Here is a 17,257-nt window from a genome sequence, read left to right as displayed (position 1 = left end):
CTGTATTAAAGCAATGTATTTATGCAATTATTTGAGTGGCATGCTGAACCTGCCACTTTTATATCATGGACAACCATTTCTGCACAAAAGAGCAACTGACAAACAGTGATAATTCACATGTGTGATGTATTTAACAGATATTCTTTTGAAAATGGAGTGTCGCTTCAATGAAACAACTTATAATATTTGCTGCCAATGATAAAATTAGAGTTTCCAGGGGAAATTAGAATATTGAAAAACTTGTATCCACTTCCATGAGTATGACTAGCTCCTATTATTGAGATAATTCTGATGAATATAGTAGTAATACATATTTTTAAATGTTATATAATTAAATATGTCAATATTTGGAAAATATACATAATTCAATGAACTAATATTTTCTGAATGGCCAATGCTTGGTGTTACATATTGTGCATTGATAAAGGATCTTTTCGAAATGCAAGTTCAGTCAATGGATTTTTATATAATAAATATAGAAAATTCAGTGATTCAGTTTCAAATTCCATACCAGAACTCCTAAAAAGTTCTCACTTGTAAAATTCTGATGCAATATCAAAGAATACACAAAATTGACTGAAAGACCATTCAACCACTCCTGCCTTTTCTGATTACATATCTCTGTGAGTACCTATTTTCTTTCTAAGATTCAAAAAGAGAAACAGAGAGATTGAACACAGGTATAAAAAACCAGTTGTCTTCTATTAAGTCGGGTGTTAATAAGATTTGCCAAATATAAACAATGCTACTGTTTTTTAAAGAAAACATAGTTTGAATAATAATATTTTGCTTATGTTAATATGTAATGCATTTGTTGTTATTCTAAAACAAATAAATACATTTTAAATTTCTGTTTTAACTGCAAATACAGTAAATATAGATATAGAGCCAACGTCAAATCTCCTAAGATCCTCAGCGCTTTTTAAGAGTGTAGAAGGTTTCCCTTTCTAAAAAGCTTCTGAACTGTTGCTTTACTGTATCCTAGTAATCTGAAAGAGTCAATAGTTTTCTTGTTTAGCATTTAACCCCACATCATGTGCGTATTTAATCAGTTCAAGTATACGCAGTGTTATCAACTGTATCAATAGTTCAGCTTCTCTGACCTCTCTTGCACTCATGTTATTTGCCAGATAAGTTCTAGTTCCTCCCACTGTGGGGAAGGTGTAAGTCTCAGCCACTGAGATCAGCCATGTGACTTGTTTTGACCAACAGAATGTTAGCACATGTAATAGAAACAGTCTCAGAAAAGTACTTGAGTGACTAAGCTTGCTCTCTCTTGCTCTCCGCTATCTCTATGAGAAGGACTTGCTTGGGCCAAACTGCTGGCCCAGATGGAAGATAAAAGAAGTGTGGAGTATAATAATCCTCACCTGAACTCAATCTGGATCAGCTGCTCCTCCATGCCCTCCTCACTCCTTGCAGTTTGCCACAGAAACATGAGTGAGCTCAGCTGAGACTAGCAGAACCCATTCAGCCGAGTCCTACCTTGATGCTCTGACACCAAGGTGATCCATAAATCAATGGTTATTGTTTTAAGACAACAAGTTTCGAGATGATTTGTTACATAGCTTTTTAAGGGAAGAGTGAATTGATATACTCAGTCCCCAAAAACCAAGACATTCTTTACTTGGTCTTAGGAATTACAGCTGCCATTCCTCTTAAAGAGTACAAGATACCAAAGGATCACAAGATGGAGGTTTGGATCAGTTGCTGCTTGAGTTCTTTTAGTTCTCATGTTAGAATAAGGATAACAATCCTTGCTTAATGCTATTCGGTAAGCAAATATGCATACTTTGATACAATACAGATCCTCAATGTGAGCCAGCTGTTTTATATGGAGCTTAATTTTTAAAAAGAATTCTTATCCAATAATAAAGAGGAAGAATGATGTTGTTTGGGAGAGAATTTCAAAGTTTAATGTAAACTCTACTGTCTCCTTCATACACATTGACTTTGTACCCTAAGAGTTTCTTCTGATCTGATTCCATTCTGTCTTAGTTATTTACTTGTCATGAGGTTTTAAGTGTTTTGTTTGTCTGCCTAGTGCAATTCACAATGTTAAAAAGCAAGTCTCTGTTTCCACTAAATTCCCAGAAGCACAAACTGGAACAATGAATACATATTATCCAAATTGTACCCAAGTAGGAGGTTTCTAATTTAATTGCTGATGATCAAAGTAATTTAACTTACTGCATATCAAAATGTTGAAATGTTTACTGAGAAAATATAAAGATTCGTTCCACATTAAGACAACTTTGTACATGAACTTGAATTTAAAAACTGATGGCTAAATGCAGGTAATAGAACTTTGCAAAATATTTTACCTCTGGGTTTGTGTATGATTGGTTTACCGAGTGTAGTTTACCATGTGTATGATTAGTTTACCACGTGCACATACCTGCTCCAAACTAGATTTTTTGGAACCCTGAAGGCACACAACTCTCAATGGAATTAAAGTTTTTGAAGTAAATACTTGAATACATTTTAGAAGTGTTCTAACACCACCTAAGAAAAAATAACCCCAAATTACAAATACAGGTGTTTTCCCTAGAGAAGAGACATGCAAACTATAGTCTGTTTCCGTAAATTTAATTTTGGATCACAGCCAGTCTTATCTGTTTAAATATTGTCCATGGCTGCTTTTTTTGCTACAGCAGCAGAAATGAGTTGTTGCATTAGGGACCATATGGCCCACAAAGCCTAAAATATTTGCTACTTAGTTCTTTACGGAAAGATGTGCTTACTTCTACACTATAGCGTTGGTTTGCATAAAGAAACCTCAATATGCTGAAAAGTTAATTAATTGAAAACCTCATTCACTATAATATGACTGGAGATAGTATCTCAAAAAAGGACAATATACCAGCACAAAATAACTGAATTTTAAGGGAGGAAGGGAGATTATTTTATTGTTTCTAACATACAAAAAAATGAGCAATACATACCATAAAAATAAGACAAGTGCTCTATTGTCATAGAAGTTTAAGGAGTAATAGGACGTGAATACAATTAATCTTCATCAAAACTTAGAAGCCATTAAGTCATCAAGTCATCAAAACCTAGGTTTGCAGACTAATGTTTAGCTTTAATAGACATGCACACAACCCCCCACACACATTTATTTGTTTATATTTTAAGATAATACTGAAATTTTATATGGGGAACTTATAATACTGAACTTATATAACTTATAATACTAAAATTACATATGGGAAAAAAGTTAATTATTCTGAATTTGAAACCCTCTTTTCTTCTCATCAACATTTCCAATTAAAGCAACTTTTGTGAAGCAATTTTTACAGCTCAGATTTTCATAATTTGTTTTTATAACTCAATTTTTCTAAGAAAACTCAAGAAATAGAAAAAACAGCACTTTAGTTATCAATTACTTATAAAGAACAGCACATTGAAGAAACCACAAAACTTGACATACAATATTCCATTATTAAAATCCCTGTGGCCACATTTGTGGTACCACATTGAAAAAAATCAAGTACGGCTTCTACAATATGTTTAATGCATTTGTAATTATTTCCCTATTGGTTGGTAGACAATATAAATTATTAAAATATAAAATGTATTGAGAAAACAACTGGAAGATACAAACGTATCACTGCAAAGTGATTTCACAAAAGTGTCACTAGATGGCAGCATCTTAAACATTAAAAAAACTAAAGGTTTTCCAAAACCTCTCTACAGTCATCCAGTTAGATATTTTCATTGTTTTGCCTCACGTAGGTAACATGATATGCACAGGTGAAAGCATATACTCTATACTTGAGTACCTACTTTATGCAATTTTTCAATAAAAATCAAGTATTTTTCAACACATTTTATTTAAAATTACCCACAGGTGCTCACACTCATGTTGACACAATCACATTCATACTAACACAGCTCACACTCATATTGACACAACCAGCAAAGCATTGTTCAGTCACCATGCCACCTTACTTTATAGTCAATCTAAAACTTGCAATCATTTTCAGGCCATTCTGATTATTTCCAGCCTGTCTTTCTCCAATAAACATTATAAATCATACATTTGATGATAAGACTCACTGCCTTTGTTTACAGAGCCCCCATTAATTTCACAATGCAACTCATAGTCCTTGGTATGTTTATCAGAGGTGTTTGAACCAAAGCAACTCCATCTTGGGTAGGGACTGGGTAAAATAAGGCTGAGACCTGCTGGGCTGCATTCCCAGTAAGTTAGGCATTCTGAGTCACAGGATGAGACAGGAGGTCAGCACAAGATACAGGTCATAAAGACCTTGCTGATAAAACTGGTTGCAGTAAGGAAGCTGTCCAAAACCCACCAAAACCAAGATGAGGACAAGAGTGACCTCTGGTCATCCTCACTGCTCATTAGAAGCTAATTACTAGTATTATAAGCTAATTATAAGCTAATGTATTAGCATGCTAAAAGACACTCCCACCAATGCTATGACAGTTTACAAATGCCGTGAAAACATCAGGAAGTTATCCTATATGGTCTAAAAAGGGGAGGAACCCTTGGTTCTGGGAATTGCCCACCCCCTTCCCAGAAAACTCATGAATAATCCACACCTTGTTTAGTATAAAACAAGAAATATAATAAGCATAAAAATGGGCAACCAGCAGTCCTCGGGGCTGCTCTGCCTATGGAGTAGACATTCTTTTATTCTTTTACTTCCTTAATAAACTTGCTTTCACTTTATTTTATGGACTCACCTTGAATCTTTTCTTGTGAGCGATCCAAGAACCCTTTCTTGGGGTCTCTGGGACTGGGATCCCTTTTCTGGTGACATAGCTATTTATTTTTTATTTTTAAAGTTTTTGTAGAGAGGAGTTCTCACTACATTGCTCAGGCTGGTCTTGAACTCCTGGGTTCAAGCCATCCTTATGCCTCGGCCTCCCAATGTGCTGGTATTGCAGGTGTAAACCACCACACCCAGCCCTCCTGGGTATGATTAAAGACTTGCATGATCTGCTAGTGCCCCTTGATCAGATGCCCCATATAGACCTCTCTCATTTTACATAAACTTTTCCCTTTCCTGGGGATGTGCTTTCTCTCCTCCATTTGCCTAGCAAGCTCAGATTTTGATCACCAGATAACTTTGAGCGAAGATTATTTTGCCATCTCTCTCTTCTATCTTATTCTATAGCCCTGTTTGTATATCTCTCGTAACAATTTTCCAATCTTACTGTCTTCTTTCACACAATATGAACTCAAATAATTGTTGAATAAATAAATAAATAAATAAATAAATAAATGAACAAATAATAAAGTCTTACGAAAGTCAATAGCTGTTCTCTAAAGTGATGTTAAATTTATAAGAAAACTATTTGAGGGATTCTGTTTCTGATGCAATTTTATTGCATGTGCTATTTATTCAGACACGATATCTTTTAGAATGAAGTATCTTGGACAAAATAGTAGTTGAGAATATGTTCAAAATCATTCTCAATTAACAAGAAATATCGTGTGTCCTTGCCATCTTCACTAATACAAAACTAAACGTTTTTCTAATTAGTGAAATAATATGATACATAGGGCCTGTGCTGAAATTTCCAGGAGAAGAGCTAGCTCACTCTTTCCTAACTTCGATTAATTGCCTGTTTATTAAAATGAAATATAAAATGGTAAAGCTGAATTATTTTCCTAGTAGCATTAAAGCTCTGATTGCTTTATGGATTGATTTGGTAACAAATTGATTTTGGACTATTGTTATTATTATTATTTAGTTTATTCCTTTTTCACCAAGATTAAATCCTATGAATTGTGAAGACTCTTAATAATTAGCAAATTTGGTATGAAAAAAGTACTTATACAAGATAAGATATTTGTCGCTATACTCAGGGTTGATATATAGACGGTATGCATTGATATGCTCTTATTATTAAAATAATAACATAGTTAAGGTACATAAAAAGTCTTTGTCCTAAGCCACCTGAATAATCAACCATGGCTGCAGCCCTTGTGTCCCATGATGGAAGAGTGTCTGCGAATATCAGCTTGTGAATGTTCACTGCTAGGGACTAGCCCAGAGTCCAGTGGATGACACAATGCCTTTGCCAGCGCCACTATCAGCATGGTGGGTGAATTCCAGGTGACTATCAGTACATTCTAATAGATTAATGATGGATACTACCTAGTATTAACATGGAGTATGACCTTCTTTGTGACTGTGGGAAACGCAGCTTCTATACCGTACCGATCAGATATTTAAGTGTTCTGAATATCATTCCTTGCTTGATGCAAAAGTAATGAGAAACAATCCAAGAACTACAGTGCTATGAATTTGGACAATATTACTTTTTAAAAAGTATAATGGGAAGTTTGAGGAAAATGAACAAAAAAGAAAATGGTATAGGGAGATGTGTGTCTGGGTGTGTGTGCGCGCACATGCTGGTCATCTCTATATGGAGGGTATGAATAAATGATTAGCAACAATAGGTTGGCTAGTTAACTCTGATATTGGAATTTCCCAAAGGAATTCCTAATTAGGGAGTTTTTGACTAGTACTAGAGAAAGTTGGGAATGGAAAGGAGGAAGATGAAAGCTGGTAGGTTTTTTTGCCACGGTCTTGGAGTATTTAACTTTCCAGAATTCATTCAAGTGTTATGATTCAAAAGCATACTTAGGTGCTAAGTTAAAAACAACAGTAAATATTTCTATAAGAGGGGCCTCCACTGTCTCTGCAAATGCCTCTTTTCAGAGTGAATTTCTATTCTGAAAGTTCTGCTTTTCATGCAGACTAAATTTGTCATGGCCCTTCAAAAATTCTTCTCACTCTTTCTCTAGTTTTCCTTTCCTCCCAACTCTCTGGTTATGTGTAGGAACTAAGCATTATTTTGCATATTATGTTCATGCTGTACTTAAAGTCAATAAGTTCTATAGGTCACAATTCCTTTCCAAAATTATTTAATATAGCTATCTACTATTTTTATGCAATGTGTTAAGCTTCATTTATTTATATCAATATAGTATAGTTCAATGAGAATAGCAACTCTTCACTATTAAAACCTGAAACAACAGAAAATGAAAACCAACACAAATAAAAAGGAAAAAGACACAATCTTCAAGTGGAGCTTCGGTGAAATTTAGTAGAAATCACATTGCATGGCAACCAGAACCAAAGTTTACGTTTTCTGCAGGACAAAACCAGAATACTCTTCCAACTTATTTTAATCCTATGGCTCTTATAGATAATATAAGAGATCAAAAAATGAATTATCAGTGTGTGTGTGTATATATACACACACACACACACACACTATATATATATATATATACATCCACACAAAATTCCATCCAGGAAGCTAGCCACCTGAAAATCAATTCTAAATGCTCACATTGTGAAACAGGAACAGAAACAAAAATTCAGATGGTAGAAAATATTTGAGCCTCAATTTTGTAAACCACAAATAAAATTATAAGGCCCCCAAACCATCTGAATAGACCCCTCCTGTTGGCCAAGGGCATTCCAGAGTTAACCTGAGAAGCTACTTCAAGCCATGATAGAAGAGATGATAGACATTTCTCATACTTTCCAACATTAACATCAACATAGACCATAAGTCTGATAAGAAATATTTACATTCTATTCCCTCTGAAGCCTGCTACTTGGGGGCTTCATCTGCGTGATAAAACCTTGGTGTCCACAGCCCCTTATTGGAACCCAGACATTCCTTTCTATTGATAATAACTCTTTCAACCAGTTACCAAAAACATTTTCAAATCTACCTATGACCTGGAAGCCCAGCCCTCTCCTCCCCAGGCTTTCAACTTCGAGTTATCTTTCCCTTCCAGATCCAGTTTGATCTGGAAGTAATATGTAACTCCAACGTAAATCTGATACATCTTGACTAATGTATTAAGTCTCCCTAAAATGTATAAAAGCAAGCTGTACCCTGACTGCCTTGGGCACACGTCCTCAGGAGCGCCTGAGGCTGTGTCATGGGTACGTTCTTAACCTTGGCAAGATAAACTTTCTAAATTGACTGGGACCTGTCTCAGATACTTGTGAGTTTACAACCTTCTGATAAACTACCTAAAATTAAGGTAATTTACCTAATGATTGATTTCAAATGTATCTTTTACCAAATATCTTAAAATATAAGTGAATACAGAAGGTGATCATTACAAAGAACCTTTACACAACAAATAACTTGGAAAAACCCCATTGTCCTAGAGCTATTGAATGACTGTACTTATGTCAATATATACAAACAGAGGAGACAACAGGCCCTGGTAGAGACAACACCTCTCCGAGCCACTCAGGTGGGCTAATGCTAGAGAACTGGATGCCATGAATATACTTGGGAGCTTCCAGAAAGGTTAACTGTGGAGTCCTGATAAGTAAGCAACAACAAAGAAGGGGCCCCAGGTGGGGAGAACAATGAATAATTGTTCTGAGAAATGTTAATCACAAGAAACCTGTGGACACAGTGACCTCCTTCCACTCATAGCCCCAGCAGCAAGGCTTCGGTCAGCATGTGGCCCCCTCCAGCACAACCCCGTAAAACTTCCCTCCACCCCTTGCCTCTCTGCAGACAGCCTCTTCTCTGTTGTAACGCCCATTGCTTTCTTGCAAGGTATCTTCATACTTCCTCTAATAAATCTGCCTTTCTTTACCTATGACTGTCTTGGTAAATTCCTTTAGCACCCATGACGAGCCCCAGCTAGTCGCACCTGTGACATTAATTGTGAAGATAAGAAATCCAATAAGGGAGTGTTCTGAATCAAAAAAGGGGTATCATGAGAAAAGTGTGCACAGCAATCAAGGAACTCATTGAATTAAAAATGAGTATCTTTAACTTGGAATCAGAATGAAATTAGAATAAACATGTTTACGTAATGATTTAAAAACTCTGTTTTGGATTCAAGGATAAGCTAAACAGTGAAATGAATTCATCAAGATATATTCATTTGTTTATCAACTTGTGCAAATTAGGCTAACACAGATTAGGGAGATGGGAGAGCTCCCCGGACCCTTTCACAGGATTTGTGACATGGGTGTGGCTCACTTACACAGCTGCTGTGCTCAAACCCCTTGTGGGAGGGGGAGCACACAGGCGAGTTGTGCCTGGGCCAGGGTGAGTGCTTTTGGGCTCCAGATCCATGGTAGCATCTAGGGGTATGTTACAATTAATGCCCTTTTAGCAGCTGCTGTCCGTGGATGGCCAAATGTTAACAAGCTCAGTGGGGAGTCAGGTGACAGTCTTTTACACCCTGCCTTCTTGCCACCTAGGTCCTTGTCTGGCATCCAGGAAGAATGAGGTCACATGGACTTAAAGGATGGTGAATGCAGAGGTTTTATTGAGTGATGGGGGTGGGATCTCAGTGGGATGAGGAACTGGAAAGCTGATGGAGTAGGTAGCTAATTTTCCCCTGGAGCTTGGCCGTTCCAGCCAAACTCCTCTCCGACTGGCCAGATGCCTCTTTGATGTTCAGATGCTTCTTCTCTCCTTGTCTGCCATGCCACTCTGCTCCTCTGCCAGAGGAGTTTGGGGTTTGTATGGCTACAGGATTTGGTGGGGGGTGGGGGTCATGATGGGCCAGGGTGGTTTTGGAAAAAACAACATTTAGGCGGGAAAACAGGGATACCTGTTCTCATTTAGGGCCGTGGTTTCCAGGCTTCCGGTTGAGGACTTTGCAGGGGAACCGCCCTCTTCTACCTAGTACTTCCCTGACTCCTGACTGTATCATTAGAATTTTATTACCCACTAATTTCAAGCCATACCCTAATATTTTTAAAAAGTGTCGTAGCTTATAACTATTGTCACTCTAAAGGAAACTATGAAGGGAACGGCCTGTGGGAAAAGAGACACAGAATGGGTAGTTGGACAGAAGAGGCTGGATGTAAGCAAGCTGGTGCTTGTCTTTCGATGAAAACTCTGGATTCCTGAACAGAGATGGTGAAGATGTTGAAGATGGCCAAGCTGTCACAATTTGTATAGGCCTTCTTGGGCTACATTTATTTCACAGAAAGGAGAGCCTTTACATTTTTTAAAATTAATATGTAACTCAAGTTACTCTTTGTTTAAGTTCCAGAAGGCTTCCAGCAATGTGATTTACATAGCTAGCCAGTTACTCCTTGGGGGAAACTGGCAAAGAATCTGGCACCACTGTTATGCCCTCTAGTTATGCAAATAGATGGCAGGGGGAAATGACAGCTTCTCAACTTCAGTGGTGTGAAAGGAAAATAAAAACTGGGACCTCAATTCACTAGGCCAAAAGGAAAAAGCTGAAACCTGAGTCATACTAGAAGCTGCCTTTCCTGTTTTACCTAAGCAGACAACTTGAGACAAAAGGTTAAATCCTACTCTATGTTCACCTTATCTTATGTAAAGTGCCGATTTACTGAGCATGAGAGGAATACATAATTGATTATTCCCTTACCTGCTCCTTCTCTCTTGAACCATGTGGGTTACCACATCCTTCCTCTTTCCCTTCCAGCCCACTTTTCCTCTTTAAATACTGAGGTCCTCAAAATTATCTTTGTAGAACAGCACAGACCACAGTTTCTGTGATTCTGTGTTTATTTCTTCTGGGCATGTACTTAACCTTGGAAAAATAAACTTCTAAATTGAGTGAGACTTGTCTCAGATACTTTTTGGTTTACAATGGGAATGAATGTCCTGAACTATCTGAATGCTCTCCTTGAGGTTATTCACAGTTTGTGGTTTTGGCCAACCTTAAAGCTAAATGAATTGGAGCATACATCAGTATACTTTTTGTGGTGTTAGAACAGGTCGAGGTTGTGTTTTCTAAGACAACTTAGTGAATCTATTGTCTCCCTTTATCAAGCACTTAACACACTAAAGCAATATTCTCTTTACATATTTCTATGTCATATCTGATTCTGATCTCTTTAAAGACAGAGACGGTGGAATTTTTTTCTTTTATTCTCCATTTTCTCCCTGTCTCTTTTTATATCCAGAGCCTGACATAAAATGAGAGGTCATTATACACCTGAAAGAATAAAATTTCTTGAGAGTAATGCGTACCTCAGCTAGTATTAAAGAGTGGTGGAATGGGGATGAGTACTTCCCGCTGGAATTCTCTCCAGTCGTTTGTAGCTGTGTTTCCCAATCATACAGAAGCTTGCAAGCTCTTAATTAGAGGGAAAGCTCCTGCAAATACCCCAAAGGTCCCTGAAGATATGAGGATGAGAGTGGTAATGGGGCCATCATTGCTGGGAGCTGTTGCCAATGGAGCAACTGCCTAAGACACCTGCCAGAAGAAGATAAAAGGGGCACGAGGGGCCAGTGTCTTGGGGCTTCCCTATATGAAGGTAACTGGAAAGAGTAGGTTTGAGGTTCTGAGAAGGAACACTGATGAATGCCAGCACTATCTAATTCAGAAAGACTTTTGATGCTTATTGACATTTAGGCAATGCCTTCTTGACATTTAGGAGCAAAGTAAAACTTGTGGGTTTTCAATATTCTCAAGAGAGACAATTATGTAGACTACGGAGACAGAGGTCTCAGATTACCAAGAAAAGAAAGGACCAACAAAAAGATTATATCTATTTTTCTTTGATGTTTTTAAATGCTGACACCAATTTGCCATTACATGATTAGATTATATACATACAAAATATATATAATGTGTATATATGAGATTAGTTTATATATATATTATGTGTATATATGATTAGTGTGTGTATGTGTGTGTGTATATATCATGTAATGGCAAATTGGGGTCAGCGTTTACAAACATCAAAGATATAATCATCTTCTTGGTCCTTTCTTTTCTTGGTGATCTGAGACCTCTGTCTCTATAGTCTACATAATTGGCTGTGTATGCCAAATTCATATACATATATATAGAGAGAGGGACCTCATCTCTGCAGCCTCTCTCTCTCTCTCTCTCTCTCTCTCTCTCTCTCTCTCTATATATATATATATATATATATATAGCCTCTGTCTCTGTAGTGTACATAATTGACTATAAATGGTAAATTCATATATATATATATATATATATAGACAAGACAATACTATGGAAAGACAGCCTTAGTGTCAGCTATAGCTAGACTCCATTTCTAGCCTTTACTTGCCGTTAAATTGCCTTGGGCAAGTGCTTAAACTCTCTCAGACTCACTCTCCTCAAATGAGCAATGGTGAAAGCTTACTGTTAGGGTTGCTAGGAAAATTGGAAAAACATATCAAGTACCAGAAACACAGTAGGCCATCAACTATAGCTATTATCATTCACATTTTTATGAAGCATTATTTCAGAGACTAGATTCACTGTTTCAGCCCTGCCTGCTTAAAGTAGACATTGACAAGGTTGTCAAATCCAGAGATGAGAGATAAGAGGAGGGAAGAAAATGAGCATTTTGCTAATGAAATTTAAGGGAAAGGTGTGAATTGAGAAGGTCTCAAAGAGAACTGACAACTGGATGGATAAGAGTAAAGGATTTGGAAGAAAGGAAAAGCAAACCAATCCTGAGACCCTAAACCATTGTGTAATTTGCAGGTACAATAATCACACCACTTTAAATAAAGTGTATGCTTTAAAGAGCAAATTTCAGCTCTTTCTTTTTACCAAAATAATACTAATAGTAATAATAATTGTCTTTACTTACTGTCAAAAGTAAGTATGAAAACCAAGAAAAATTAAATAAATTCAGTCATGCTCTTCTCTTTTATAGTCTTTCTCTGGCTAGCAAGGACCTCACACAAAATGTAGTTTGTTTGATTTATTTCAGAGACTCAAGATGGGAAAAATAGCTTAAGGTAATTTTTCAAGCTTAATTTAGTTCATTTAATATTTAATGACTTAATGGAGCAGTCTGCATGTCCTAAGTGTGTCAAAGAATAGAAATGGAATTTGAAAAAGAACTCAAAACTTACAAAAAGTATCTTGATTTTTTAGACTAATTAACCATTATAAGTAATTCTGCAGAAGCTTCTGATTTTTTTAAACAGGAATACAGTTGTGCTTTTTATGCAGTACTGTTCCATGAAATTAACCTGGCCCACTTGACTGCTGATGTACACACATTTATACATTCACTTATCTAACAGGTATGTATTTAATGATGAAAGACTATGTGCAAAGCACATGAATCTGTGCAATTTGCAAGGTCTACCCTCAATCAGTCATTGAACACTCTACTGACATAGCTTCCGAAATTTGAGAGTTAAAATAGGCATAGAAGTAATTATGAGACAGTGCAAATGGTGACCAATGATACATTTTTCATCATGGTATGGAAGTATAACAGGAAGACAGATTTATCCTGATACAGAAAAGTGAGAAAATTTTGCTAATAAAAGTCAAGGATTTCATGTGCAGGTTTCTACAAGAGTCAGTCAAGTAATCTATGAGTTGGGCCTGCAAGAAATACTTTATTTTATACTTTATTGTAAGAATATCATAATACAAGCATGAATACACACACACACACACACACACATAATGTTGTGGTATTAATATAGATATATGTACCTATGTACCAGCTGTGACTTGGCTTCAGTGGTGGGCTCAGTGGATAAACATGGATGTTGTGAAGAGCTTAAGCCCCATCTAAGGGACAGAGCTGCTACCCTGTGTCACCACCTATAGGAACGATGGTCTATTATTGTCAAACTTCTAATTTTTTGGAAAATATTTGAACCCAGGAGTTTTTATATGAAATCTCATGATTCCCTATTGTTGGCATATGACTACATTTTAAAAATACACCATGTTTGCTAATATAATGAGGGCCTACACGAAGCAAATCTCTAGGACAAGTTGTAACCCATGAAGCAAGTAATGGTTGAGCGGCAGTAGAGGAAAAGAGAATCTTCACATGTGGGAATATGTAGGTGGAAGGAAAGCTAAAAAGAAAGACAAGGAGGCACAAAGTAGGACATTGAGACAGGGAATATAAACAAGTTTTGGCTTAGCTGATATATAACTTATGTGAAGGAGAACAGTAGAAAATATATTGATAATTCAGCATATACAAAATCATAAAGAGCAAAAGTTATTTGCATTCTATTCCACAAATAGTAAAGGAACAATGGTCATCCTATGGGAGAAACACGACGCAGGAAATTCAAGTAGACAAAACATGGTGCCAATCACAACCGTCCCAACAAAGTCCAACTGACTTTTCAGACACATGGTGACTTTTAACCTTTATTCATCAATTTACCTAGTAGACTTATTATAAAGTGGATTTAAAGCAAGTATCTATCCTTCACATACTAGTGACAATTATATCTGGAGATAGCCCCATTTAGATATAAAACAAAAGAACAGTCTCCCATAAGGTATTTTTCTACTGATTACTGTGTCAACCTGAATGGCCTATTCCTCAACCAAATTTACTTTATTTTAAAATATTTATTTATAAAGCGAATTTGATAATATTGAATAGACATCTATGGGACAATTCCCAAAGACACTGCTTCTAAATTGCTTCCTTTGATGCCAGTTTATATAGACAATATGACGATTATCTTCTTTGTTCACCACCCTCCTCCGTAAGATAGATTATCTGCTAGGAAAATAAACATTTTCTCTTCAAATCAACTAACCTTTCATGTTGACATCCCTAATCTTGTTTGCATAAATAATTTAACTGATGGAATAAGTGAATTTCAGAGAATGATGTGGAAGCAATCTCTCATATTTTATTGGGAACTATTTTTCTGCCCAAAGATCTTTCGGAATTCCATTTTTATTGCCATGAGACATAGCCTTCCTTTTCCATTTTTATGGAGGGTAGAATAAATTAGAACTGATGTGTACATTTCACGTTGGAACACTTTCATTTTTCAGTTTAACAAAGACTTAAATCTGCCTTCCTTGGTTAGTCAAGAGGCATGAAAAATGGAATATTCAAGATTATACCCTGGGCTTTAGGCAACTTAAGTATTTTATGAAATATCTATCACCTACAAAAAAACTTAAGTGTAACACTTCCTTTGGGAGGCCCTAAGTTTAGTTGTTATGCCAATGAATGAGGCTAGATCAGGAGAAATAGATATCCCTCATGGCTTTGATAACGGTGGCTGCAGAAGCAGAGATCCTGATTGACAACCAGGAGGCTTGCTTTTCCCAGATCTGTAATCCTATAATAACATCTGGAGGCCAGGCTTCATTTCCATTGAGAATTAATCATTATTTCTCAAATGCTCTATTTAATCAAAAGCTTAAACACCTGATGAAGACTTCTTAGAAACAGCTCAAAATTTTCAGATTCTTGGGCACTGATCCTCACCAACATACTTTGACTTATTTGACATATTTTAGGCTTCCACCTGCATGGATTTAAGACTACAGATTGCTCACTATATGTCTGAACAAAACAATCTTCCACTATTTCCAAAGTGAAGAGTAAAGGCCAATTAGTTAATGGAACATTGTGTCTAAGATTTATGACATTTTCTCCTACATCGAAGTAGAGGTCTAAATTCCTTAATCAATATTTTTCGTAAGCAGATATAGTACATCTTTTACCACCCTGAAAATATGTGTCAAGTACATATACACACATACATATATGCATATATAAGCATACCCACAAATATTTATAAATATATGTGTGTGTGTGTGTGTGTGTGTGTTTAACATGTCTTTTTCTTGAATTCTGTGAATAGAACCAAAGGTGAGTTAAACTACAAGAGTTCAGCATAGATACTTTATTTCTGATGCTTACACACAACCTGTTTTTATTATCACTGAGGGAATGAGGGTGAATAAAAATGATTTCCTGTGAGATAAAAAAAAGTATGTGCATGAAATGGATCTGTCCTTTCATACCTTCACCTGTTCAACTGTATCATAATGACAGAGCATATTTATTTATTTATTTATTTATTTAGAGACAGGGTCTCAACCTGTCCAGCAGGCTGGAGTGCAATGGTGTGATCTTGGTTCACTGCAGCCTCCACCTCCTAAGATCGAGTGATACTCCCACATCAGCCTCCTGAGTAGCTGGGACTACAGGCACACACCATCACACCCAGCTATATTTTAATTTTTTTTTTTTTTTTTTTTTTTTTTTTTTTTGAGACGGAGTCTAGCTCTGTCGCCCAGGCTGGAGTGCAGTGGCGCGATCTCGGCTCACTGCAAGCTCCGCCTCCCAGGTTCACGCCATTCTCCTGCCTCAGCCTCCCGAGTAGCTGGGACTACAGGCGCCCACAACCGCGCCCGGCTAATTTTTTTTTTGTATTTTTAGTAGAGACGGGGTTTCACCGTGGTCTCGATCTCCTGAGCTTGTGATCCGCCCGCCTCACAGGCGTGAGCCACCGCGCCCGGCCCTATTTTAATTTTTTAAAATTTTGTATATAGACAATGTTTCAACATGTTGCTCAGGCCCTAGGCTCATGCCATCCACCTGCTTCAGGCTTCCAAAGTGCTGGGACTGCAGGCGCCCAGCCAACAAACAGTTTTCAAATTCTTGCAAAGATACTGCAATTGCCTCCTTTTGTCCACTTGTATTGCATTCCAGTCTATTCTCATCACCATATGCAGGATATTTCTTTGTAAAATTAATACAAATACGGCTCTTTGAATGGCTAAAACCTTTCAATGGATTTCCATGGGTCTTCAGGGCAAAGCTAAACGGCTTAGTGGGAACTTCTTTAGCTGGCCTTTGGTCTGCTTTATAGATTTGTCCTACCGTTTCTAAAATTATACAAATTACACTGAAATACTTACTTCCCTGCAATCCAACCAATATTTTTAACTTTCTAGCATAGTTCCTATCACGCATAAAAAACTCCCCTAGAAGGGATTTTACCTGATAATTTCTACCTATATTCTATAATTGGCTCAGATCTCATCTTCTTTAAGAAGGTCTCACCCTGACAATCCAGGTTAAATTAGGTGTTTCTATTTGCAACTCCTTGATTATAATTTATGGATCAAATATATACTGATAAAAGATCCAAATGCATGCTACTCTATGGTTCTACCACAGAAACAATAGAGACAAGATTCTTCTTATACACTAAGATCCTATTGGGTGAATGGGCAGTGACAATGGCAAAATGTCTCTAATGTCAACAATTTCTGGTAAAGATAACTTTAACATTCCAGTATTAAACTTCTATGAAGGAGGTTAATTTTTATGGGTAAAAATTTCATACATTATGCTAATTTATGTTATATTTGTATACAAAAGTGTTTAGTACTCATTTGTTCTAGCTAATTCATTGCTCAAGTTCTGATATCCCATGTATTAATGATATCATTCTACTGTAATAGAGATGTAATAGAGATATTAAATAGATATTATTCTATTATAATATTATGAGAGTT

At 36.6% G+C, this 17,257-nt stretch overlaps 1 protein-coding gene across 1 annotated transcript in view; it reads right to left on the bottom strand.

Annotated features, from left to right (window-relative positions):
* The window catches only part of KYNU (kynureninase), a 166,529-nt gene that overhangs the window by 52,227 nt on the left and 97,045 nt on the right, over positions 1–17,257 (bottom strand). The window lies entirely within an intron of this gene.

This window comes from Macaca mulatta, chromosome 12 (genome assembly GCF_049350105.2).
Source record: "Macaca mulatta isolate MMU2019108-1 chromosome 12, T2T-MMU8v2.0, whole genome shotgun sequence".
NCBI classification, from domain to species: Eukaryota; Metazoa; Chordata; class Mammalia; order Primates; family Cercopithecidae; genus Macaca; species Macaca mulatta.
Note: the sequence above shows the minus strand (reverse complement) of the source record. Positions and strands in the feature narration are given on the sequence as shown.